General features: G+C 48.1%; 1 long non-coding RNA gene across 1 annotated transcript; it reads left to right on the top strand.

Annotated features, from left to right (window-relative positions):
- Positions 1–58: 58 nt before the first annotated feature.
- Positions 59–15,228, top strand: LOC132252095 (uncharacterized). The gene is made up of 2 exons (XR_009463837.1): positions 59–1,232; positions 2,091–15,228. It is a non-coding gene; the product is annotated as an uncharacterized LOC132252095 (long non-coding RNA).
- Positions 15,229–27,981: the final 12,753 nt, after the last annotated feature.

The raw sequence follows: 27,981 nt of genomic DNA, 5'->3' as shown, positions 1-27,981 counted from the left end.
AGGGAGGTGGTGCTCTCCCCTACCCTGGGGGTCTTTAAGAGAAGGCTGGATAGGCATCTGGCTGGGGTCATCTCACCCCAGCGCTCTTTCCTGCCTAGGCAGGAGGTCAGACTCAGTGATGTGTTGAGGTACCTTCCGACCCTAACAGCTATTAATTTTGTGTGCCAGTGGGCTGGCATTCTGATGATGGGGAACTACAAAAAAACACCCATGGAGAAAACTTCTAAAAGAGAAACAGATGCCACAGCCAAGTTCACCCCTTTTGACTGGTGGGAGAGATTGAGATTCTTTTCCCATCGTGAAATTCAGGCCTCGCTTTGGTATTGAATTGAATTGCCCTCGACAGAACTAAAATGTGTTAAGTTTTGAGGAAACCTTGCTTTGCCAGCTGAAACATTGCTTTGCACGTACTAAATGGTTCCCATCCTTCATGCAAAGGTCACAGCGTTATGCTCTTTAAGTTACTCTGGCTATATTCTGACTGTTTTCACTAGGCCACTTAACTCCCTTGGGACCAGCTAATAAGGCTAATGATGAAGCCAGCCATGTTTGTCAGTGCTTGCTTTACAATCTTCTTCTACAGACCCCATCACTATAGTAACTGAGTACCTTGCGTGAATTAATTCAGCCAGTGAGATGAAGTATTATTCCTGTTTACAGCTGGAGAACACAAGTGCTGAGTAGCTGCACTTGCACGGGAGGTTGTAGTAGGTGTGGAATTTGCAGTCAGATCTCGAGTCCCAGCCCAGTCACAAAGTGGTCATTTCTCCCCATCTCCCTGGGTTCAGATCTTTGTGTCCTAGGTGACTGAGCACAGAGTGGAAAGGTCAGCGCAGGGGAAGGAGGCCAAGATTGTGCGACTATAATTCAGTGGAATATGTTGCAAAATAGGCACCAAACCAGTGTAAAATCTCTCTTCCCATGTCCGCTCTTGTTGCTAATTTCTCAGAGCTTCTGTCTGAGGAGAGCCAAGGGAAGTTAAAGTGCAGTAACCTCCTTACCATCATCTTGAAGTAGGGGAAGGACACGTCTCCTGCGCTTCTGCTGCTCACATTTGTGACGAGATATTTGCGCTTGTCTTTGACAACTTCATTTGTGTGCTTGTTCTGATTCTTGATCTTGTCCAAGGTTCTTCAGCCCCGATCAAAAGGGTATCCTACCACGCAGTGACAGGAGCAGGCTCGGAAAAATCCTTGGTGTATTCACCCTCCTTGGATCCTGTAACATTAAAGGTAGGAGGCAGGTGTTAAGGTTGCCCAAGCCAGAAGAGAGGAGCATATTTGGTAGCTCCATCACATGGTGCTGGCTGATCGGGGAGCCAGCTAAGAAATGATGGGAGGTAAATGCAGCTGGAGCATAAAGGACAAGCAGTGAATATTTCTGTACATAAAATAAATCAAGCCCAGAGACTTTATAAATTGCTTACACTACACATTTCTTGTTGAGAGGGTGTGCAGTCCACATTAGAGGATGACTTATTTCATTGGCATCTTGAACAAGGAAAGGCTTTTGCTTGTGTATGTTTGAGTAACCAAGGACTAAGTATCCTTCTTGAATGCCTGCTGGGCCTCCATTTTAAGTCGGTATAATCCTGCTGCTTTTTCTGGAAGCTAATGTTGCTTAGGCGCTGAAGGGTGGATTATATTACTTCATCATTTTCAGCTTGAAAATACCACTGCTAGGACCTGACTTTCAGAGGTTTAGAAATCGGTGGGTGCACCTGGCTATTGAATCAACAACAGCCAGCAACAAGACAGCAGTCTCTACCCTGGCCTCAACAGTTCAGGGAGGGAAATTGGAGTTTAAGAATCAATGGATCCAAAATTAGCCGTCACTTCTGGAAACGTGGCTCCCCGTAACTTGTCTAAGGTTTTGCATTGAATCGACAACAGAACCGAGGCTAGAGCTGGCTTCTGTGCCTGGGCGTCCCCAGACCACGCCATCAGAGCTACACCCTGTTGTGGTGTCTGTTTCAGGTGGGAAGCCTCATCCTAGTAACATGCATCGTGTACAGGCTCAGACGTGTGTGTTCCCCTTGTTTGTTCAGTTGCTGAATGTCTTCCCCCATCTGTTCATCGCACTTCTTGCAGGCATCTCCTGAAAGGATTGTGAAGATTGAAATGTTCGAGCAGGTGGGCTGCAATACCATTTTGAAGCCTCGTTGACTTCCAGTGGTTCTTTCATGGAAGGTAACCTTAAGTGGTGGGCTTGGTCTGTGCAGGTAGATGTTGAAAAGGTTTAAACCAGGGGTGTCCAACCCTTTTGAATGTGGGGCCGGATCATGAACTTCTTATCACCCAGTGTGCCGGCGAGCCATATCCAAACACCTCACAGGAAGCGGTATCACATCACCCCCCCGAAACAAAAGTACAGTGTTTACTTTCCTTTCCCATTGCAGCACCTCGGGCCTCAGAAAGCGGCTTGGTGGGCCGCATGGCAGCCTGCGGGCCGTATGTTGGACAAGCCTGGTTTAAACAGAGGATATTTTAAAATGAGTAGTGATTACTGCTGATAATCCATGCTTCACTAATACCAAGGGGATCCCAAGGCATTTGACAGACTGGGCCACAGCCTCCATTCCTTGCAGATGCAAAGCTCCCATGGATTTCTCTGAATGTTTCTGCTGGCAAGGAATACAGTATGAAGAGCTATTTGTGTACTGTGGCCCAAGAATACATCCATCTCTGATGCGGGATGGCAGCAGCCACCCAGCCCTCAACAGTGCAGGGAGGAGAATTGGGGGTAGAAATTCCAGGGCAATACTTTTCTCTGGGGAAAGATACAGAAGGATCTTAAATGCTTCAGTGGAGCAGAAGGGCCCTGCACCTAGCACTATTCAACTTGGCTGTGCCTCAAGGCTGAGATTTCAAAGCCATCTCAGATGTTTGGATGACCAGGTCCCATTTGGTTTGGTTCAGCTGGACCAGCTGTAGTCTAGAAAGCTTTACTCTGCATGCACAGTGGAGGAAAATGAGTCAGGCTTACATCGGGCTAAATTGGCATGTGCTGAGCTAAAGCTATTCTGAACTTGATCACTTCTAGTCAAAGTGAACCCCAGGAGGCCCTAAAATCATCATGTCTTTCCCACCTCTGGAGTTTCCATTCCTCTTAGAGATGTGTAACGCTTTGCCAAAGGAGGAGGAAGAGGACTTTTGCTACTAAGCATGTTGCTCCTACTCTAGGCTAAGTTTAGGGCTCTGGTCTCAAGGGTTTTGAGTTGGCATCTACCACTGAACACCCTGACAACTCATTTTCTTTTTTCAGTGACATAATTGGTGGGTTTTTAAGCAATCTGATTGTGATCAGCATGGTGTAATGAGTTCTCTAACCCCTTGTCCTTGTAGCTGTGGGGAAGGTTGCATTTCCTACAAGCTGTGTAATGGGTTATTAAGCATTACAACTGCACCTACAGTGCAATACTGAATAGCAATAGTAAATAGAACTGTAACACCTGGCTGCTCCAGTTGCTCTGCACTATTGAAAGGTTTATATCTTTGTGCCAGTCTGGTAATATACGAGTGATAGATCCTTGTGGGTTCTCTCAAGGCAGAGGTGAGGCTCAAATGATGGAGCTGTCCTTTTATTTGTGGATGGATCCTGTGGTCCCCTATGCTGCATGTTCTCTCACAGCGGTTCTGTCAACCTTTTTTGTACCAGGACCCATTTATAAATATTGAAGGCGAGCCCTGACCCCATGCCTCACTCCTAACCTGCTGCTCCCTGTCCCCAGGCCCCAACCCCTCAGTGTGTGGGGTGGGGGAGGACTGGGGGGGTCTCAAGCAGACCCTTGCAGTCTGAAACTCTGCCAAACTGCAAGGGAAAAGCCATGGTTTCCCACATTTTTCTCTTTTTAAAGGAGAATCCATTTTTAAAGTTTGTTTGTGCCCTCTTCACATATTCTTGTGTCCCACTTTTGGGTCACAACCCAAGGGTTGAAAAACACTGCTCTACCAGTCTCCCAGAGAGCAAGCTGAATTTTGACAGTGACAGCTGTTCTTAGGAGGTCTTTTGGGAAGTGGGTTTAGAAGAAATGAGGCTGGACCGTGTGTAGGAAGTATTAGGCTGGCATTTAATTTGGAGGCATGTCAATGTGAAATGAGAGTTGATGAAACGCACAAGGGATGATGGTGTGGCCCAGCAAGCTACTATGCTCTTGAGTAGCTGGCTGTGAAACAAGGTTTGTGAACAGGGTAAGTGTGTGTGCATGCACGTGTATGCAGGGAGGGCTATTTGGTTGTCTCTGCACTCTGCCTATTTGTTCACCCATGGTAGAGGCAGGATCTTCCCTACTGTAAGCCCATGTTCCTCCTTTACCGGGGGTGTGGCACCTGCTGACTCTGCTCTGCCAATAAAGTAATTGGAACTGAGTTGAAGTCCTGACCATGTTCAAAGGGAGCAGGATTCCTGCCTAAGGAGAAAAAAATACTAGTGGTATAACAGTGAGAGTCCAGGGAACAAGTGAGAACGAAGCATGACTCCTGAGGTGAGGTCCTATCTTTTCATGGACTGACTTTATCGTTGGGAGAGGAGTTGGACAAGCTTTTGGTAAAGGCAGATCCCAGTCTTTAAGCAAAGACTCTTTGGAGAAGATTAGAGCCTTGAAGAACTGCTGGAGCACTGGTGCCCAGCGAGGGGGCCTGTCCACCAAGAAATCTGTTGGCAATTTCCTTCCTTAACATCTTTCTCCCTCATGCCTCAGGCACATTTCAGGGACAAGAAGCACCAGCATATACCTTGCACTCATTGCTGGATGAGGCAGAGATGAATGAAGCAGTCAAAAGTGTGGTAAGGTCATGCGGGACTTGGAGGTGAGCTGAGTCTTGGACACCCAGGTCCGGGGCCATGTTTCTACTTCCTGGCAGTACTCCTGAGCCTCAGCCTCTCACACACCACAGCTAGAGGGGCTGCCCAGTCCTGAAGGGCTCTGTGTTTCTAAATACAGGGCACTCTGGGGTGCGCCATTAGGGGGAGAGAGTGCTGATGTACCAGGTCATACGCAGGTGTGGATATGCACTCCCCCAGATGGATCAGAGTTTGAACTGGGGCTGGAGAAGCGTGTTCTCTCCTTGACTCCAGCTCTGCCTCTACAGTTGTGTTTCTCAGTGGACCTCGTGACTGGTAAGGAAGTCACAATGTCTTTGTCATCTGAAGGGACACCCTGAGTGGGCCGGGTGACCTAACAACAGGGGCGCCTTACCTCTGGGATGTACAAGGAGAGAAGCAGAACCTGAATAGATGCATGTAACAAAGCTGTTTTCATTGCAGGTACAGCTGGGATGTCAAAGCACCCACTTGAGGCTGCCATTCCCTGCCCTACTAGTAAACACATTAGTGCTGGGGACCCTCTGTTCCCTGGGCACAAAGGCAGGAACACCCACAACGAGTTCATTAATTCACCTGACCAGGCCTGGCTGCAGCCAGTCAGTTCCCAGGAACTTGCGTGGTTCCTACTTAACTCTGTACCAAGCAAATGATAATGTAAGACTCGGTAGCTGATACTCTCTGGGTTGGACCCAATTCAGACCTCGTACATGGGGTGCTGGCTTCTAATCAGCTGCAATGTCACCAAAGCAGAAGGAGCTGCAGTCCCTTTTGACCCAGCACTCACCTGCCTCCGTGCTTGTCTTTGCAAGGTCTCCCTGTGCCCTCTGATTAGCATTTTAGCTTCTCTGTTTATTCTGGAGAGCTGAGTGGCACTGGCATGTATCTTGCTAAGCAGAGCTCTTCGGCCAGTTATTTTTTGGCCACCCTCCTGTCTGTGATACTGTTGTTTTTCCCTGCTTTTGTTAGGCTGCACCTGCTTGATGTCTCTATAACAGCAGCTTTTTGACATGTGGTCTTTGTGAAGCACCTTGTAGACCCCTGGGTTAAACTCTGTGGTGTTGGTGGTAGCAACTTGTGCTGCTATGTAGGCATGGTCTGTGTTGTGGGGGCAGGAAGGGTGGGATGGGGAGCTTGGATGGTTAGCCAAGCTCAGCTTCTCTCTGCATGATTGCCTCATGCTGCAAAGAAAGAGACAAGGAGAGGAGAGCAAGAGAAATGCTTGCTCTGACATCTAGGGCACCTATACACATGCAGCAAGGCTGCTCTAACATGCTGTAATTACAATGTATCCGAGCATACTTGATTAATTGAGTCTGCTGGAGTGTGGTAATTACTGCGCTCCAGTAGACTCCACCGTCATGTTTGACGAGCTTTACTTAAAGCACCCCCATTGCCGTTTTTCAGCATGGGGATGCTGATGCATGAGACGCTCTGAGAGCCACTCTAATTAAAGCACCCCCCCCCCCCCCATCACTGCTGGAGCGCATGTATAAATGCCCTATGAGCCCCAATAATGGGTTGGTTAATCTGGACCTGGCCATCATGAATCTCTGGGGAAAAAATGTTTTGCAGTAGCCTCAGAGGTGATCTTTAATGAGGTGAAATGGATTTATGGCCAATTTGTTTTTTCTGATTTAAAAAAAAAAAAAGGCAGGACTGACTGCACTAGGAGAATGAGGCCGTGTGGTTTTTAAGGCTTATTTTTTTTTTAAGTTTCAGAAACTGTTGCATCTGCTCTTCCCTGCAGGACTTCTGGAGTGGGCAGCATCAAAGGGAAAGTAAGTGCTAAGCATCTAAAAGCTTGCGTGTCCTAAAGCACTGTCTAATCCATTAACTTGTAGCACTCCATCATGTCTGATGAACTCTTATGGTGATATCAGGGGCCATGGCCTTTCAGGTTGGGAGTGCTAGACTGGTGGATGAGCACGTGGCCTCCAGTTTCTAGGATAAGTCCCATGGACAAGGGGCAAGACTGCCCTGAAGACCAAAACAAGAGGTGCTGTGTCCCTCCCTCGTGAGCAGCTGCAAGAAAAGGTGGGTTGTGTATATCTTATTCTGTGTTTTTTGTCCTGGCCTCTTACCATGTGATTTGCACCATGCCAGCTTCCCACAGGCCTGTTGGGGCAAATTCCAAGGTGCGTAAAGACAGGGTGTAAATTCTAACTTGGTCATGCGAGGTGAATAGTGTGGCATAGGCTTCTTCTCAGTTACTGAGACTAAACAATGTCAAGCCTTGTTCCTATCAGAAGGGCTAGAGGGGACTGAGAGATGGAGAGCTGTTCTAGCTTCTGTGCTCTGATACCATGAGGATGGGCAGCAGGTACAAAAACTTCAGGAAGACAGAAGGTTGTTGATGGCAAGTGATGCCTTGTCCCATGGAAGGAGCTGTCTTCCAGACACCAAAGCCATTGAATACAAAGCAGGGGACCGTATTTTCTGTTCGTAGTATATATGTGTTCGTGATGGGAGAAATGGCCTCTCCATAATCCTTGCTGTTATAAAATCCTCCCTGAAGGTTATCTAGCAAATAACCTCACTTCCCCGCCTCCCCCTTCAGCCCCCATTTCACTTGGGCTCTGTTTAACTGTGAGGGGAAAATGTGCTGTAGATGGATTAGATTCCTAAAAGCCCTCTGCCAGCTGAAGTGTATATTGATATGGAACCAGACCTGCTTTTAGAACAGCAGTGCCTCTTTGTTCAAAGCTTACCCTTCTTTAGGGTTGGAGCAGGAGAGGCAGAGAGAGATGCGCCCGACTGTTGCAGATGGACCTGATTGCTCAGGCCTGGTCAAACATTGCTCAGTGTAATTGCATCAGAAACTCTTGGGCTTTTAAGGTAAGGAATGTCTTCTCCATGCGCTAAAGCATGCTAATGAATGGTGGTCATTGAATCCAGCCTTGTCAGCGATCCAGGCTGGGAGCAAGGTAACTTGCAGGCACTGGATTTCACAAGCAATTATTTTTTTTCCCCCCTCCCTCAAGTGATCTATACTTTGATAAGTTTTTTAATGCTGGAGGCAGTACAAATAGGGCAACTGGAAGCCCGCCAGCTTGAAGAAACTGAGCAGAGAAATGTACCAGGAATGGAATGGACAAACAGGACTAGAAATCTGAATTGACCTTTTCTTGCCTTCCTTTGCTTACAAGAAGTTGTTTGCTCTGCATAGCACAGTGTTCTCTGGTTTACTTTCAGTAACTGGTTTTCCTTTTGCTTAATCAGACACGCTTGTGGCACGCAGGAAAGGTCAAGCCGTGCCCTAGTAGATTTTTTTCTTTACCAGTAAACCTCTTGGGATAAGATAGAACCAATGAAAAAGCTTTGTTGGTCATTTTGGGGATTTTCTTGATACCAGAGTCCAACTTTTCCCTGCCCTATCTTACAAGGGGACTTGATGGACCAGAATAGAGTCCATAATATGTCTCTTGATTCAAATCAAGTCTGATAATAACTGACCAATGACTGTCCTGTGAGTGAGTTGGGTGTTTAATTCAAAGTCTCCATGTCCGAAACCAATCCTGCCATGTGCTACAACCCTTTGGAGATGGGCAGAACTCTTCTGCTGACTCCCTGTGGCAGCCAAGACTAGGTGAGTTCCACCATCCATAACCCCAGAGCAAAAGGATGTTAGGATCTGAGGCAAAGGGAACTTGGGACGTGGATGGAGCAGTCCTGGAAAAAAGACCTATGCAAAGCCAAGCGCAAGAAACTGCTTGCACTGAGGTTTGTTTTGCTGCTTGTATTCAAGTTTATCGTGTGGGATTAGGGGACTGACACCAAGGGTCTCTAAAGGTGACCTCCCCAGGTATTATCCCCCATTGACAAATATGATCTTACAAGCCACTTGCTCATGTAGTTATAGAATCATAGAAAATGCGGGTTGGAAGGGACCTCAGGAGGCCATCTAGTCCAGCCCCCTGCTCAAAGCAGGACCATCCCCAACTAAATCATTCCAGCCAAGGTTTTGTCGAGCCGGGCCTTAAAAACCTCCAAAGGATGGAGATTACACCACCTCTCTAAGTAACCCATGCCAGTGCTTCATCACCCTCCTAGTGAGAGAAGTTTTTCCTAATATCTAGCCTAAACTTCCCTTGCTGAAACTTGAGGCTGTTGTTCCTTGTTCTGTCATCTGCCACCACTGAGAACAGTCTAGCTCCATCCTCTTTCAACCCCCTCCCCTTCAGGTAACTGAGGGCTGCTATCAAATCCCCTCTCAGCCTTTTCTTCTCTAGACTAAATAAGCCTGGTTCCCTCGGCCTTGCCTCAGAAGTCATATGCCTCAGTCCCCTAACCATTTCCTTTGCCCTCCACTGGACTCTCTTCAACTTGTCCACGTCCCTTCTGTAATGGGGGGCCCGAAAATGGACGCAGTACTCAGGTGTGGCCTTACCAGTGCTGAATAGAGGGGAATAATCACTTCCCTTAATCTGCTGGCAATGCTCCTACTAATGCAGCCCAGGATGCCATTAGCCTTCTTGGCAACGAGAGCACACTGCTGACCCATATCCAGCATATTGTCCACTGCAACCCCCAGGTCCTTTTCTGCAGAACTGTTACATAGCCAGTCAGTCCCTGGCCTGTACCAGTACATGGATTCTTCCATCCTAAGTGCAGGACTTCACATTTGTCTTTGTTGAACCTCATGAGATTTCTTTTGGCCCAATCCTTCAATTTGTCTAGGTCTCTCTGAATCCTAGCCCTACCCTCTGGTGTCTCTATTACCCCAGCTTGGTGTCATCCGCGAACTTGCTGAGGGTGCAATCCATCCCATCTTCCAGATCCTTAATGAAGATATTGAACAAAAGCGGCCCCTGGGGCACTCCACTTGATACCGGCTGCCAGCTAGACCTAGAGCCATTGATCACTACCCATTGATCCCAACAATCCAGCCAGCTTTCTATCCACCTTACAGTGCATTCATCCGACCCACACTTTGTTAACTTGCTTGCAAGAATGCTGTGGGAGACTATCAAAAGCTTTGCTGAAGTCAAGGTATATCACATCTACTGCTTTTCCCGCATCCACAGAGCCAGTTATCTTGTCATAGAAGGCAATGAGATTGGTTAGGCATTACTTACCCTTGGTGAATTCATGCTGACTATTCCTGATCACTTTCTTTTCTTCCAAGTGCTTAGAAATGGATTCCTTGAGGACCTGCTCCATGATTTTTACAGGGACTGAGGTGAAGCTGACTGGTCTGTAGCTCTCTGGATTCCCCTTCTTCCTGTTCTTAAAGATGGGCACTCTATTTGCCCTTTTCCAATTGTCCAGGAATTCCAACCGATTGTCACATGCTTTCAAAGATAATGGCCAGAGGCTCTGCAATCGCATCAGCCAACTCCCTCGGCACCCTTGGATGCATTGCATCCAGCCCCATGGACTTGTATATGTCCAGACTTTCTAAATAGTGCCAGACCTGTTTTTTCACAATTGAGGACCGCTCACCTTTTCCCCAAACTGTGCATCCCTGTGCAATAATCTGGGAGCTGACCTTGCCTGTGAAGACCAAGGTAAAAACTTGGTTGCTTCCCCCATTCAGTAAGGGACCCACGCTTTCCCTGACCTTCCTCTTGTTGCTGACATACTTGTAGAGACCCTTCTTGTTGCCCTTCACATCCCTTACTAGCTGCAACTCCGATTGTGCTTTGGCCTTCCTGATTTCATCCCTGCATGCCCAAGCAATATTCTTAAACTCTTCCCTAGTCTTCTGTCCAAGCTTCCACTTCTTGTAAGCTTCCTTTTTGTGCTTAAGGTCACCAAAAAGTTATCTGCTAAGCCAAGCTGGTCACCTGCCATATTTGCTATTCTTTCTGCACATTGGGATGGTTTGTTCCTGTGCCCTCAGTAAAGTTTCTTTAAACTACAACCAGCTCTCTTGGACTCCTTTCCTTCTCAGACTGGCTTCCCAGGGGATCCTGCCCATCAGGTCTCTGAGGGAGTCAAAATCTGCTTTTCTGAAGTCCAGGGCCCTTACTCTGCTGCTCTCCTTTCTTCCCTTCCTCGGGATTCTGAAATCTATCATCCCATGGTCACTGCTGCCTAAGTTGCCATCCACTCCTAAATCCCCCACCTGTTTTTCCCTGTTCGTGTGCAGCAGGTCACAAAGAGCACGGCCTCTAGTTGTTCTCTCCAACACGTGCACCAGGAAGTCTTCTCCAATGCTCTCCAAAAACTTCCTAGATTGCCTGTGCACTGCTGTGTTACCCTCCCAACAGATGCCAGGGTGATTGAAGTCCCCCATGAGAACCAAGGCCTGTGATATGGAAACTTCCATTAGCTGTTTGAAGAAAGCCTCGTCCACCCTATCCAATGGTCTATAGCAGATGCCAACCACAACATCACCCTTGTTGCTCTCCCCTCTAACCCTAGCCTAGATACTTTCAATAGGCCTATCTCCGATTTCATACTGGAGCTCTGAGCAGTCATGCAGCTCTTTATACATAAAGTGCAACTCCTCTTCCTCTTCTCCCCTGCCTGTCTTTCCTGAGCAGTTTGTACCTATCCGTGACAGTGCTCCAGTCATGCAAGCTCCCACCATGTCTGTTATTCCAGTCACATCATAGCCCCATGACTGCAAGGACTTCCTGTTCTTCTTGCTCGTTTCCCAGGCTCTGTGCATTGGTGTACAGACACCTGAGCTAACTAACTGATTGCCCTGCTTTCTCAGTAAGAATAAGGAGGCCTCCTCTGTTGCCCCTCTCCTCTTGTGCTTCTTCCAAGTCGCCCACTTCCCCTTTAGTCACTAGGTTACCGAGCCTGTCTGCGAAGATGCTCTTCCCTCTCTTCGTCAGGTGGATCCAACTCTTCCTAGCAATCTTTCTTCTTGAAACAACATCCCATGGTAGAAGAAGCCAAATCCCTGCTGTTGACACTCCCTGTGCAGCTATGCATTGATATGGAAGAAGCACCTGCTCCTGCCTGGGCCCTTCCCCTTGACTGGAAGGATTGAGAGCACCACCTGTGCTCCCATCCCCTTCACCCTTGCACCCAGAGCCCTGTAGTCACTCTTGATCTGCTCAGGGTCACCCCGGCAGTATCATTAGTGCCCACAAAGATATGCAGCATGGGGTAGTAGTCTGAGGGTTGGACGAATCGCAGTAATCCTTCCATGATAGCTCAGATGCTGGCAGCAAGCAGCAGAACTCCTGCTTTCAGACCTCAGCAAGCAGCAGACCTCCCAGGACAACAGGTCAGGCTGGCAGATAGATACCTCGGTCACCTGCAAAAGGGAAACTCCAACCACCACCACCAGTTTCTTTCTCTTCGTGGCAGTGGTCTTTACCACTGCAGGAGGACTGATGACAACTTCTTGCTGCCAGGGGCCACAAGCTTCTGGCTTCTATCTTCCTGAGGGTCCGTGCCCTTTTCCTTTTCTAGCACCACCTCTGGCAGACCTTCTTCCACAGTCCTGGAGGTTTCCTCCAGCATGGAATCTATGAAGTCCCCATGGTGGAGGATGCTTCAGAGCCTTGCTACTTCCTCCTGTAGCTCTCTTGCCTTCTCCCTGGGGGACACAACCAGAAGGCACCACTCACATTGCAGGCACGCTGCCACCCGGCTGACGCTGGAAGGAACCTGCAAGTCACAGTCTGCACAGTGCCAAACCAGGACCTGGGTGGAAGCCTTGATGATGTGCGGTCCTGCCTGGACAGACGCCTCACAGGTGGAAGCAGAGGAAGAGGCTGGAAGTGGCAGTGGCTCTGGGATTGTAACGTCCTCCAGCCATCTCCCTGGGTCTTCTAATCTGCTGCCTCTCACTTCCTGCCTCTCTTCCAGAACAGACCTTCCCTAGCAAACTCCTCTGTAGCTGGCCTGTTTGCTGGTCCTTGATCCTGAAGGCTTCTTTTTCCTGCAAATGCCTTTCTTCTCGGCAAGCTTACAGTGAAGGAATGTGTGAAAGTTTCCAAGAAAACTCCCTCGCAAACTCCCCCTTGCTGTGGACTCTAGTTAAACAAAGGGATGAAGTATTGGTCTAGCTGCTGAGTTTTAGTTGCTTAAAATTACAGCTGTTTGGCAATTGTTGATCCTTCTGGATCATGATGTTTGCATGAGGGGTCACCTAGACCAAGGGTTGTCAACTGCGGGGACGGAGCACTGGCACACACTATCCCGCACGCCGCGCAGGCACCACCCACCTGGCTGGACACGCGGCAGCTCCTGACGCTCCGCATCCAGCTGCACGCCACTCTTCCCTCGCCCCCCGCTCGGCATCCGGGGGTGTGCTGCTCCATGTCCAGCTGCTGGGGGGTACAATGATTCATAAAGGTTGAAAACCCCTGACCTAGACATTTGATGCATATGTCTAGGCAGGAGTTTTGGAGGAGTAGAGGCTGCCCAGACCTTTAGGCCACTGAGCAGGATCCAAAGGCCAGACTGAGTGCAAAGTTTGGTGCCTCCATGGCTGTATTTGTATAAGCATCCAGGAATTGAACCCTGGTCCCCTGTGTGGCAGATAAAGATGCTACCACTAAACCACGGGGGTCTGTAATAAAACTATGTATATTGGTCTCAATTGCACATAAAAAAAGAATCTTATTTTACAGGCTCCCCTTCAAAGACCGGGGCAGCAAACTGACCTGTGAACTGCTTGCAAACTGTCCTGTTTGCTTCTCCCTGGTTGTCTGGAGTGTCTCCTTGTCTACCTCTCCTGGGTCTGGACTGGCTTAGGCCCCTTTGTTAAGGCCTTTTGTCACACCTAGGCAGAAATCAATCAGCAATCAGCCCACTCAGCTGCTCAGAGCACAGACCCAAGCGTATAATCTACCAACCAACCCTCAGCAAGCCAACCACACAGGCAACTCTGGCTCGCTCACCTTCCCAGAGCAGGCTCTGGTGCCTTGTCCCTCTTCCCCTTCCTCCTGTTGCTCCCAGCAAACTTCTTGCAAGCTGTCCTGTTTGCTTTTCCTTGTCCATTGGCCTTAGGAGACTCTTCCCACTTCCCAATAAGAAACGAGCTTACCCTATTTCCATTTCAACACTGGAGAAAGAGTCAGCCTGTTGAGGTAGGTTTGAATTTGGGAAACTCAATTCAGACATCCCTGGGTTCTGGTCCATCTTAAAATATTCTCAGTCACTTTAAATAAAAGAGGATCCTGGTCCTTGAGTGTCCTCAAATATAAATGTGCGATGAAATCAAGGAGGGAATTTGGTACAATGAATATAACATGTCTGTATAATCGAAAGAGACTCTAACCCTTAAAAGAATTTAACTAAAGTGCAGTTCCAATATAATGACCTTTCCCAGACTGAGTCTCTCAAAACTCTGATGGAAAATTAATTTATTCTATTTATTTTTCCCTTCCAAGTTGAATCTGCTTTTATTTAATGCCAGATAGCATGATTGAACTTTCAATGGGGCTCATTTAAAAACAAACTTCTAGAATTGATTGAATTGGAGCTGCCTTCCCCACATGTAGCTAGATAGATGCTTGAATCTGAGTGTCATCAGCTAAACAACAACAGCATCACTCAACAGCTCTTGTTACTTTTTGGCTGTAACTTCCACCATTATAGATTTTTATTTTTTTTATTTTTTTAACCAACCTATTTTTTAGAGCTGAGCCTGGTTTGACAGCTCTCAAGAGAAATCAACTCCTCAATAATAGATCATAAATGCCTAACATGTGCCTCAAACCTTTAAGGCCTGGAGTAACCACTGCCTATGTCTCTAGAGCCCAGTCATCTGGGGGCTGGCTTGTTAGAGACAAGGGAGCCTACTGGGATGGCAGTGGTTCTGCAAGAGGTAGGGGGAAATGTGGATGTACACCTGCCTTTGTTATCCCCTGCTGGGAACCAGGTCAGCTACTGGTAAAAATCAGAGCAACCCCAGGGCTGCTCTGACTTTTCACTAGCTGGGCATTATCAGAGGCACTGCAGCTGTGCCCCTGAGCTACACTATTTAGGATAGCTGTAGCTAGTGCCAAGTGTTTAGCTGAGAGTGCAAGCTGAGTGAGAACAGGGGCTTGTTCACACCTAGGTTAAAATGGCAGCAACTTAGTGGCAGGTTTTGAACTGACCCCAATGACTATCATATTGCTCCTCCCTCAGACCCCATGGCACTGTCCAGTGACCTTTAGTAAAAGAGAGGTCAACTCTCTGCAAAGTCCCTCGGCTTTAGAAAATGACCTTCTAAAACAAACCGCTGCCTTTACGAGGAGACAAATGATTTGTTTGGTTTATGGCAGCTTTCCCTTCTTACTCTATGCTATTCTTAACTTTTCCCTTATGACTCCCTCCCATAGTTTCCTCTGCTAGTCCGCCTTCAACCGCCCCATCACATAGGTAAGGATTAAGCAGCAATCTGCTTTATGTGTAGTCAAGAGAGGAAGAGCCTTGACGTTTTTTTCTAAACAATAGTCTTATTATGCATCTCTTGTCCAGGTGAAATAAAATTCCTTATTAACTAAATGTGTTTTTATGACTTTGTTTCTCATTTGAAACTCATGGGGAAAATGTGGGTAACCTTTCCAAGCTCAGAAACCTGCGAAAAGGAGACTTGCACAAATAGGCTGAGCGTTCCTGCCTCTGTGAATAGGAGCTATTGATTCATTAAGCTGAGCCACTGAGAGGGCAGCAGTGATTTCCTGTGACTTAACAACGTGTACCACAGCACTGGCTGTTGTGATTGCTCTATTTCAGGGTAGGTCAGCTTGTCCATCTCTCAAATGCCTGTAGCGCTGGGTTCTTCCTGAAAAATATGGGGTGAGCCAAACCCTGGGGTGTTTTATCTGTCTTTATTCAACCAAATTTGAAAGAAAAGAAATCATGCCTCCTCCCCATCCCTCAGAGAGAGGGGAACTTGTATACGGCCTGAACTCCTCCAGGGCAAGAAGGGTTCATGCTTCTGTAGCATATCCCCAGCCTGCCCCTAGCCCCCCATTGATCCAGCACTCAGTGAATGGGTGAGGGCCAGAACAGGAGGGTATAGGGGCCCTTGCCTGCCTGATCAACAAGAAATGATTATGTTCATATGGGTAGCGGAGTCCAAAGGTCCAGCCAGTCCCTGAGGTTACCATGCTTAAGGCACACCAGTTTCTACTGCTGGTGGGGCATGAAAGAGCAATGTAGCTGGCATCACATCCTGCTGCCTTTTGACTCCAAAGTTTCAGTGAGCAGGTGCCTGTTTATAGCTGGGTTGGCAGGAAGCTGCCTGCAGCAGGAGTGTAGAACAGGGCTCCCACTCAGGCCTGGGAAGCCCCAGCAAGATGCCATCACCATTCTGCCCCTGCACCCTAGCCAGACAGGTAGGGTCTGTATTACATTTCTTGCAGCTCCTTCAGTGCTGGGGAGTCCCACAGGGGACAGGGTGAAGGGCTGCACTGTGCAGCATAATGATGGGTGAAGTTGGCATGTGCCCTCAGCTGCAGGGTTTGCTGCAGGTGTCCATGTATGTGCTGGCCAGTGGGTGAGCTTGCTCATGCTCCTCTGGGGCATCAGAATAGCCCTTGCTGCTCAACAGCACATCCACTCCCTTTGTGCCAGGGCTGTGCTGACACGGGATTTGTACCAAGCTAGGGTAGAACGTGGCAGCACTATTGGGAAGCTGCACTCCTACACAGATCCATTTCTTGGTCAGGAAAGGAAGCTGATGCTGGCAACTTGACATCAGCCTTGGAAACCCTGTAGCGTCTTCCTGCACCTGATATGAGGAGAGAGGCTATGGTCCTATAGTCAGAGTTTTTGCAGATGCTGGGGACCTGGGTGCAATTCCCCCTGCTCCACCACAGCCTCCTTCTTGTACAAGTCCATTATCCTTCATGCATCAATCCTGATCTGACCGGTAGCAGGTACTTGGGTATTAGAGCCATGAGGGCTAGGAAAGTCTCTATGATAGAGATGGGTTGATATTGAAGTGAGAGACTGAACAGAGGGTGCTGGAAGAGGGATACATGCAGGCTTCCCATGGAGCATGTTGGGGCAAATGTTCTTATGACCAGCTCTTCCTTACTCTGACTGGAGCACCGAGGCAGTGCAGCAGATGGGCCTCTGATTACTGGCTTGTCCCATTGCTCTACTCCGTGTTTGAGGGATGCAGCTACACATTAAGTTTTAAATCACCAGGGAATTCTCTCCAATGTTTCAAGGAGCCTTGGCAGCACACTTCCCTCCCTGATTTGATGTTAAGTGAGTGGTAATAGCACACCCAGGCATTGAGAAAGAAGCTGCATGACAATTTCTCTTTAACTCTGGAGACCTCATCAGCCTCTACCTTAACACCTCAGCTAGGGATATTTATAGGAAGGTGATGCAGTGCATATATTCAGCTGCCTACAATGTTGTCGGAGGCCTAGAGGCTAGTCAGCTAAGTCTGGTAGTCAACATCTTTGTGATGATTAGCTTTTTGCTTCAGTAACCAATGGAGGTGGCAAAGCCTTTTGGTCATTTGTCCTTCCTGAGGCTGGTGCTGGCTTGTTCTTTGAGAAGAAGGCCCCCGAGTAAAAGCTGGCAGAGCAACTGTAATTGTTGCTGTGCCCCCATGCCCTCCTTCTGACTGGGGAAATAGATGCAGCCATAATACTGAGGAGGCCTTGCAGCATTTGGGCCCCTTGTAGTGTGCTTCGAGGTGTTCAGCTGGAAGGTCTTAGAGCATGGGGAAGAGTTCATTACTCACGGTAATCTTAGGGGGGAGCTGCCTCAGTATTTTTGTTGGCAGGCTCCTACTGAAGAACATATTAGACCACTTTTATTTCACAACCCATCAAAGATTGCCCAAGTACGAAACGTGGCTTTCTGTGCCTCTGTTTTTCCATCTGTAGGCAGGAAGGTCGTGTTTTCCTATCTCTGATGGGGGGAGGGAGGTTGTGAGGAATAATGTTCATAGGCATCCATGAGGATGAAAGTCAGAGTGTTATCATCACAAAGACTAAGATTGCCCAAACAAGCTAGGCAATTCCCATGGTGAATGCATGGCAACTCTGACCAAAGGCCTTGCACTTCTTTGGCACTCCAGAGGCCCAGTCAGCAATGTGGGAGTCTGAGCAAGAAACAAGCCCTTGCAAAAGGCTTGTTCCTCCTTCAACTTTTCTCCAACCAAAAGACTCCCCCAACCCTTTTGAAGGGCACCCTGCCCCTAAATTCCCTGTCCAGGGTCCTGGATAACCTCCCATGCTACTTGTAGGCTCTCCTGCCCTCTCTCCATGAGTTTGCTTGGACTTTGTGTCTAGCCACCCCTCACTACTCTGGCTTGTACAGCTGGGGAAAATCTCCCGGGGTCAAGTCCTTGATTACTTGAAACCAGGCAGGGTCTCCATAGCCTGGCACCCTCACTGTGCACAATGCTTCCCGAGAGCTTCCCTCAGCTGTTCCCCCAAACCCATCGGGGAGAAAAACAACTTTAAATGGTTCTGACTGGGAACATATTACTCTCCCTCCACCCCCCACATGCTCACACAATTAACGTGTAGGACTCACTGCTGGGGTATATTAGTAGGACCAAAAGCCTAACCAGATTGTTTTAAAAAATAACAGCAACATGCCTAAGAACGTCCACAATTACCTTAGACAAAATGAAAGGTCATAGGTGATCTAAATCCTCATGCCTCAGGGAATGAGTTGGCCACTACACATCTGCAATCGAGAAGAAACTCCCCCCATGATCAGATTGCTCCATAGATGCCTACAGAGGAAGGAGGAAGTTCCCTTTTGAAAGTAGGGGTGTTGGACTTGCTCGGTACTGCAGGATGGATCCAGACCACGGGTCTTTCTGCAGTCTAATGACCATTGAGGAGAGGTGGCATTAATCCCCGTGGCTGCTGGATCTTTTGTTTGCTGCTCGTGCTCCCCACACTTTTCCCCTGTTGTAATTTTAGTTGACAGGAGTGGCTAAAAACACTCATTTTGGCAGCAGGTAAGGGAGTGGGAGATGAGCAGAGTTAGCTCCTTGAGTCCCAGAGCCATGTGAACACGGCAGCTTCGGCAGCTGTAGAGATTACCACCACTGCCTCAGGAGCTCTAGCAGCCATGACATAAGCCCTGTGGGCTAAATACAGACCATAGAGGTGGGTAGTCCAGCCTGTGAAAAGCCCTATAGCCTCATGGGCCCATACGTTAGACACCTCTGCTCTAATACGGAGCTGAATGGGTCTGGTCCATGCTGTGGTTACTTATCCTCCTAAGGGCAAAAGTAAAACTAGCATCACTATCTAAAGTAGCAGCCGATCAGGTTTCTAAAGGTATTTTGATACCTAAAGAGGTAGGTTGGGGGGGGGGGGGGGGCGTCTTGGACTTTTCAAAATCTTAAGCAACTGTAGAACTGAGCTCCTACTATTGATCTAAATCCATTCGCACCCAAACTAAATTTGAGCTTCTCCGTGCAAGCACTGGCTGGCTGGTGGGAACAGGACAGTGGGAGGCAGCAGGATGCACTGAACAGGCTTTCTCGCCATGTGGTTGTTATGGCAATGGCAGTTTTGGGGTCTGCTTGGGAGGCAGCATGCAGCAAGCTACATTTGTTGCTCTGTATTACAGCAAATCGATAAATGAGCAGCAGCCTTCGTTGAGATTGAGCCAGGGAAGGCGTTCGGGAGAACTGAATGGCAAAGTGGCTTCCTGGAGCACGATTGATCACCAAAGACCTGTCAGCCCTCGGAGCTGTAAACAACTCGCATGGTTGTCTGTGTTTGTGGGGAGGGCTTCAGTTATACACCTACCACTGAGATGGCCATGGCCAGCAGCTGCACCAAAGAACACCTCACCCGGTTTGACCTCAAGACAGGTTTTTAGAGTCAACCTCTCCCCTCTTCAAGGTGCAGGCACACCTCTGCTAAGCATCCCACAGCATTCACCTCCTAGGGTTGAGCATACAGGTCAGGAGTACTTGCACACGAGACCTACCCAGAGTTTGACAAAAGAAGGCTAACTTCTTTCTTCTTTTCTTCTGAGCAGGGGAAGAACCTGAGCTCCTAAGTTTAGGTCCTGGGAGGGCAACAGGGCTAGGCCAGCTGTGGTGAACTAAATCTTTCCTTCAGTACATAGGGAAAAGTCTTGGCTCTGGGCAGGGTAGCCTGATAATGAGAAAAAGTGTTCATTGCATGGAGGCAGGTGTGGCAGAAGGCCACCTTTGTTTATCCCCAAAAACTGCTCTGTGACAATTTGATTAGGATGGGCCCAGCAGAGGAGACACACCTTTACCCTTTCTCTTTAGGTAACCTGAGCTGGATACGTTCCTGAGGGAGGGGGGAAACCTGCTCCCTCTGCCTATGTGACTGGCATCACATACCTGGGTGAGGGGCTTCCTCCCTAATGGGCTAGAGACTGCCAGTCTGCCCAGCAACTAGTGATGTATTTCAGATTGGTTAGCTGACAGCCAACAGGTGCTGGCCTCCATTGGACCAGGTAAATGAGGTCGCAAGGGCTATATAAGTTTAGGACTGCCCAGGAGGAGGGGGCAGTAGCTATGAGGAAGACTCAGAGACAGAGAAGAGCTTGCTCTCTCTCTCAAAACTCATGATCAAGGAACTGCCTGCCTCCAGAGGGAGTCTCCACCTGCCTCTGGATGATACTTGTGAGTAAGCTCTCTGAGATCTAACTAGATATTTAACTTGCAGTAACTCAGATGCGAGATCAAAGGCTACCCAGCCAGGGGAGATTGCTCTATGGGATTTCTCTGATATTGCTCTATCCTGTACCCTATTCCAACCCTACCTCTTGTAACCAATAAAGTTCTCCTTTGTACCTAGTGTGGGAGACTTATTGGGAGTGGGTCTAGATTATGCCTCGGGGTCCCCTTGGTTCAGCTGACTAAGGGAGACCACTACTCGTGCTTCTGACTGAGGGAAGCATCCCAGCTTCTTGAAGTGAATCAAGTACCTTTGAGGGCTACTAGACCTGTGTTTCCCAGGGTGCGCAGAGCCAGAATCAGTCCAGAGCCCTGGGTGGTGGCAGTGGAAGCCCCAGGCTAGCGAGTGTGCTCTAGGAAGGGGGACAGCTAGACGTGAGGCACCCCCAGGGAGGCACTCGGAGCCTGGAAGGTGGTCGGATGCAGTGAGGTGGGTGGCTCAATGCAGGATCATCCCCTACTGGCCTGCCACAGCAGGTACGTGCTAACGTAAAAAAACTTGCTTGTTGCAAGGCATATCTTGGCTGCATAAACTCACTGTCCTTTGGTTAGGTGATTTAGACACCGAGCTGAAAAAACTTCGCTTGAGTTCTTAATAGAAGTGGCTGGCATGGAGAAAGTTCTCACTTAGTTCTCCCCCACCCCCAGGTTAAGAGAACAGCTGAGCTTCTGAAGAGCGAGAAAGGAGATTTGAAGGTGGAAGCTTGCTTTATGCTGTGGTGGTGAAGGCTGCAATATCTAAGTTCTCTGTTGTGACAGTGGTTCTTAGTGGTAACAGAACAAGGAGCAATGGTATCAAGTTGCAGCCAGGGAAGTTTAGGTTGGATATTAGGAAAAACTCTCTCACTAGGAGGGTGGTGAAGCACCAGAACAGGTTACCCAGAGATGTTGTGGAGTCTCCATCCTTCGTGGTGTTTAAGGCCCAGCTCAACAAAGCCTTGGCTGGAAAGATCTAGTTGGAGCTAGTCCTGCTTTGGGCCTAGATGACCTCCTGAGGTCCCTTCCAACCCTCATTTTCTATGATTCTAAGTATTTTTCCTCCATGTATGCAGCATTAACAAGAGTAGAGAAGCTAGATTCCTATCATACTCCACACAGAGAGGAACAGGAGCATGTGCCCGTTACAAGTCCCTGTGACCAGTTGACAATACCTTCTTGTTTCCAGATCCCAACCAGGTAAGTAAGTAGGACCCTTTTAGTCCACTTTGGGGAAGGCTGAAGATCCCTCAGGCAAGATGGGGATTGATCGTTGTCCATAGCTATGAGGGCATCCCTGTGAACAGCCAGAGCTTTTCTGGGCCATTGCCTGAACAGAGAACTCCAGAACATTGGGAATAGCTGGGTTTTATTGCTGTGTCCTACGCTTTTGCCAATGACTATGAGATTTGGGATAAATGAGTGACTTGTTTGTGAAAGCACTGGCATGCAGCCTTGGTTTCTGAACTGACTGGATTCTTGGGACTTTTTGCTTAACGTGAGTTTTTTTTTTATATAATGACTTCTCACTGGTGCTATTCCACTGGTAGTGGCAACAGTGGGGGCTCCAATATAAACAGAGCGCTGCTAGCATTACAACCTATGGGGTCATCTAGATATGCTCTAATCTTGCTTAAACACACCAGTACTAGGTCTATACTAATAATAGGTATAGTTGGAAAATCTGAAGAAAAATGTAGCACAGGTGAAGCCTGTCTGCTGCAGGTAAAAAAGTTGGTTGCCTCCTATGAACAAAGAGGTAAGGAACCTGTCCGCAGTCTTTTGGCTGGATTTCAACACCAGCAGTAGACGGGGGTAGAACAGCTGTGTAACAGCCCAGAGCTCCCACTTCCCTTCCTGCATTGGTTTGTGGGAGTGGCCCAAGGGTAGGCTGACTACCACACCTTGCTCTGCCTTGGGGTCCCACATCTGAGACGGGGTCTTGTATTTGCTTTGTTGCTGTTTGACGAGATGAGAGCAGGTCTTGTGCCACTGGCATTTTAACTGCTGCAGAAATGACTGTGGGAGGGAGGGGCTATTGGTTCTATACCTGAGTGTCCCACCCTACCACTTAATGCATTAGCAAAACTGTATGTGCCAAGTTCAGATGGTGCCTACTGTTCAGGGCAGTCTCATGTCCCTAGCTGTAGCTAGATAATTCATCTCTCCCTCATGCAAGCAATAAGCTCACCCTGGAAAGGAAAGGAGAGGAGAGAAATTGGGCAACCTTGCTGTTTGGATAGACATAGGGAATACCATAAAAAAATGTCTTTTCAAAGGCTGAACTAGGTTATGAGGTCTCCAATGTAAGGCTCCATGGCGGCTGTTGCTGAGGCTCAGTAACAGGGTGACTGGTGAGAGGGGAAGAAGCAAACAGTCCGCCCCGTTCTGTTCAGAATAAAGGTGAATTGCAGCAGCATCTGAATGCACCAGCGAAGGATCTCCTGAAGGGAGCCTGTGTACCTTTCCAGATGTTTTCTTTTCTTTGCCAACATCTGCCCCTGCTCTTATGTCACAGAACATGTTTTAGTCTCTGTTTAATATGCACTGAATAGTTTCTCAAGCTCTCATGGCAAAGTACATCCAGTTCTGTCAGGGCTTTTTGTTCCCATTCCCATCTATCTTCTTGACATGTCTGTATCTTCTCTCCCTCTCCGGGTCCCCGTGTGTGTCCTTAGTGTTCTTGAGCTGCTTTGTTCCTGGAGATGGACTTGTTTTAGGGAATGGTGGTAGTAGGCTTCATTCAATTATGCTCATTCACAGTACTTGGATTACATGCCCCCCTCCTTGGCGTGCAAATTATGTCCTTTGAGCCATCACTTGCATGCCAAGGCCATGATCCTTCTGTTGTCCTATACCTCATGTGGTCAATGACATTAGTGAAAATTAATTGAAAATCGCTACCCTTCCAAGTTGTCAAGGGCAGATCTGGCTCTAGGATTGGAGCCTAATACCAGCCAGTCATGGCCTACCTGAACCTAGGCTCATTACCCTAATGTTAAAGCAAGTGTGTGAGGTTCCATAGCCAAAAGCATATAAAGAAGTGATGTGGAATCATGTCTCGCTTCCTCCGATTCTCCAGCTTGGGCTGCCAGACACTCATCTACAGCAGAATTGTGCCTCCACCTTGAGTATGGAAGCACACCCCCAGTCTGCACCTCCAGAGTCCTAGCAGAGCACTTTACCTGTTCTACCACTGTGCCTCTGCAACCTGGAGTATTAATTTAAATAAAGGGGACATGGGGGAGAGAACCAGGCTGAGGGTGTAGGGAATTCCCTGATGGAACGCTGGATCCAGTCCCATCAAGGTAGCATAGCAATAACTTCTTTATGCTATAAGCTGCAAGCTCATTTGCAGAGAAGACAGCCTCTTGGGGGGCAGTTCAGGACTACAGAATGACCTCCCCCAGAGCTAAAGAGCATCACAAACAAACATCTTCAGCTTCTACTGTCTCCATGTTCTACCACTGATTGACTTTGGACAAGTCACTGTCTCAGTGCCTCCATTCCCTTCTCTATGAAATGGAGGACATAACCTCACAAGTGTACCATGAGGTTAAACTAACAACTGCAAAAGAGTCTGAAGCTGCCGATCAGAGGGTGATATCTCCAACCTACGTCTTGTGATCTGAAGAGGGTGGACGTTAAAAGCACAACATTCCACTGTATGGAGAAGTCTCCCCTGGAAAGACAAAGAAAGAGTGAACTTTGGGTGACGGTGTTTAGTCCCACTGCTTCGGGAAAGCATTTGGACACTGCCCTAATGAAGGTGGAACACTAAACTTTGTAGGGTAGGATACAAGCAATGGGCCTGACTTACGCTGGCTAAAACTCTAGATCATACAAGAGGAATGATGCAAGAAAAGAGAGAAATCACTTAGCAAATAAGGGGAAAAGAGAAGTGACTGTTAATGCAGACTGCCTGCTGCAAGCAAATCAGCATGGGAATGACATGGAGACTCTAAGCCACTTGAAGCATTGCCTGTTCTCAAGTACCATCCCGGAACTGAACCACCTGTGTCCATGGAGTGCTGTGTGGGAGGGAAGACAAAAGACGTTCGCTCTAGGCCTACTCCTCCACCACCAGGCAGCTGCTTGTGTTTTTCATATCCCTCCTGTTTCATTATACATCCCTTAGATCCCTCCTGTTTTTCCACCTCTGTCAGGGTGCCAGGGATGCCAGCTAATGACTGGACAGGCTTGCAGGCTAAAGTAGAGCATGTTATGAGAAAAAACAGACGGCCATCGGGACTCCTGGGTTCTATTCCCAGTTCTACCACTGCTTTGCCAGGTGATCTTGGGCAGATTGCTTACTAAGTCAGTGCCTCAGTTTCCTTATCTGTAAAATGGAGGGATACCTCCCAAAGCTATTGTAAAGGTGCTTAGCACCTGAAAAGCACTCTGGAGTCCTGGATTAAAGGTGATATTTAAATGGGAAGTTATGAAGAAACATCAGGTGTATCCCTGGAAAAGTATGTTCTGCATCAACTCCTTATCAGCCAATGTATCCCGTTAAGTTTCACCAAGTCATGGTAAGTGAGCTGCATCCTTCCGGCATTTCTTGATTCATCTACCCACCTGTGACAATGGAAGATGACCTCAACTGTCAAGCCACATAATTGGAAAACAAAGATACAGCATCTCATTGCACACGCTCTAATTCTGAAAGCAGCTGACCATTATGGAACAGCCTCTCTCCAACCTCTTATACAGCAGCAGCAACCATCACCCAGATATAGGCTGTGCAGGGGCATTTGCAGCGATGTGACTAAATTATCATGTGAGCTTCCTGGAAAGGGCACACATCTCACTATGAGAATTACATAAGAGGAGAGGGGAGGGTTGTGGTGAAAATCATAATTCCAAGAAGCTTATCCACATTAATTGATGCTTCTGCAGGTCTATGCATTGCACCCAGCTGATTCCAACACAAAAGTGAGCAAAGAGCGCACCATGCAGCCATTATCTGTAATGGTTTTAATGAACTTAATGGAAGCCAATTTTGTCCCTAGAACAATTTCAGCAAGACATACATATCTAAATGGTCACTTCAAGGGAACAGGACTCTTCAGTACTTAGTGATGCTCACAGCATCATATCGGCGAGCATTTGTTTCCACTCCACATACAATTTCCAACTCAAGCAGGAAAGCAGAGTGGATCTACCAATCCTCTGAAAACAAACAAAGAAGAGACCCACAGGAGCCTCTCCTTGAAGCCAGCCGTGCAACAGGCTGTAAAAATTCCCCCGATGCTGATGAAAATGCCCAAAGAAGCAAGGTCCCTTCCAGAACAGATGGCAAAGCCTGACCAGTTAATGGGAGAGAGAGTGTATGTTATCACACTTCATCGTCTCCACCTTGTTCAGCAGCCCCTAAGGCAGAAAGGAATCAATTAAAAAGAAAATGTCCTTGACAATTTCCTCTTGAAGTTAGCAGCCTTTTGTCAGGCAGCCGTTCCCTTGGCTACCAAGAATGCAGGGGCCAGACAGCAGCAATTTGCCGCATCATGTTCTATTTGCTCCCCTTATTGCTTGTGACTTATTGCAAAGAAGTTTGAGCTGCGCACTCAGTCTGTGCGGTAACAGCTTAACTAGCCTGAAGCTTTGGCACCTGGTGACTTCAGCAGCTGTGGTTTCAAGTGCTGCATACTTCCTGCTCTTGAGCCTGCTTTTAAATGCTCTGTGCTACTACTTGGTACAAATGGATCAACCTGCAGGTGCAGGTGGGGACCTGAGCAAGGAAACTCCATGTACTTGTAAAATGACCCAGTAAAGCAGCAGGAGCTTGGCTATTTGGCACAGTTCCCTACTTGGCACAGCTCCAAAGAAGTTAGCCGATTAGCCATCTCTCTGGCAAGCTATGAGAATGAAGGAGGCTTCTTTGTTTGCCCAGAGAATGGATAGACATGATTAGCCATGTTAGTCTGAAGTTGAGTAGAAGCAGGGTAGATTTGCACTTTATAGCTTTTGTGAGCCGAAGCTCGTTTCATCTGATGCTGTGGAATGGAGCCAGGGGCATAGATGGGTCCAAACAGTCTGAACTTAGAAGATGGATGTGAACATTGGGGGAAGGGAAGGGTCTGGAGGAGACGGGAGAAGGAATCGCTGAATGTGGAGAGGTGGGCAGGAAAAAGGGGGAGTTCTTTGAGTCTTGGGTCAGAGGAGGGGGTTGGAAAGGAGGTAGGGAAGATAGGTTTGCTAGGTGAGGGGATGAAGGGTGATCTGTCCTGTGCATGGTTTACCTGGAGGGGAAGGTTCTCCTGCTACATCTCAAACCCCTGTACTCCCTGCCTTGCCCTTCCCTGCAAAAGCAGGAAGTGTCTCCTCTGGGCATGAGCCACTGGTTTGTCCCTGGAGTGAAAAGGGGAAGGGGAGGTTCTCAGTGCTACCACCAATCATGGATATTTGCCCAGGGCACCAGCTGTCCAGAACTGGTGTTCCAAAGCCAGGACTGCCCTGGGCAAATGGGTGCAGGCTCACAAAATGAAGAGAGCCAGAGCTGGCATTACCCAGTGGCACTTGACTCCAACTGTCTGTGCCAAAGGGTTTTGGAGACCAGCTGGTCATTGCACCAACCATAGCCTGCAGTAATGCAGGTCAGCCAGATGACTGGGCAGGGGAGCTGCTAATCTGCATAGATCTAGATTGTGTCCCTTATCTGCATTGATGGATACCAGTGGTGCTCAATCTATCCAGCCCTGTACCTGGGCTACATGAGTGCTGCAGGACTGGTCCATGTGCCAGATCCCACGCACAGGGTCATTCCACAGGCCAGATCCAGCATGGAGTCAGTCCACAAGTGTGATCTAGTGCACTGGCCTGGCAACTCATGCCAGATCCAGCTGCAAACTGATCCCACAACCAGCCTAGCCCTGCACACTGGTGTGATCTGGCATGGGGGAGCTTTGTCATCCAGTCCCAGTGACAATTACTGCTGCTACCCCACCCTCATCACCATATTTTCAGACCTGTAAGGGTCCCAGGGACTGGATGGCTGGATCCAGTAAAACACCGCAGGTACAGAGGTGATAGCAAACCACAGGTAAATGTTGCTGTCTACCTTTTCCTGCCAGGCTGCTGTGTCACAGATCCTATACTGCTGTCAGGAGAGTCTCTTTTAAGGCATGCTGTAGAGCCCTTTTTTTTTTTTTTTTCCCTTGCTTGGAAGGGGGAGAATTGAAATTCTATCCACGCTGCCACCACCACATTACACACACGTGCTACGGAGAGAGCTCTGACGTCTAAGAAGGTTTGTTATGGTAGACACCATACACTGGTCACATTTATAACCTTCATGCTGGGTTAATCTCGAGGCAGAATCAAAATACATTTGTTTTTGGCAGCTGCAGGCTCTAGGGAGATTCTGTTAACTCCTCCTTCCAACCCTCCCTTCCTCTGTTTGGGAGGGCACTATACCAAACATTTCTCTTAATTTTCCAGGACCTTTGAGGCATGGGTTCAGCTGTTCTGACTGTTCAGAGTATTCAGAACTCCATTCTCTCGGTAAATTATGGGGATAGGTAAACATGTAATGACCCAATAACTGAAGAGGCCGTTTTGTGGCTGTCACCTGGGGGTTGTCGTCAACCAGAATAGTCTCATCTCATGACTATTTTTGACGGAGACAA

Source organism: Alligator mississippiensis, chromosome 8 (assembly GCF_030867095.1).
Source record: "Alligator mississippiensis isolate rAllMis1 chromosome 8, rAllMis1, whole genome shotgun sequence".
NCBI lineage: Eukaryota > Metazoa > Chordata > Crocodylia > Alligatoridae > Alligator > Alligator mississippiensis.
Note: the sequence above shows the minus strand (reverse complement) of the source record. Positions and strands in the feature narration are given on the sequence as shown.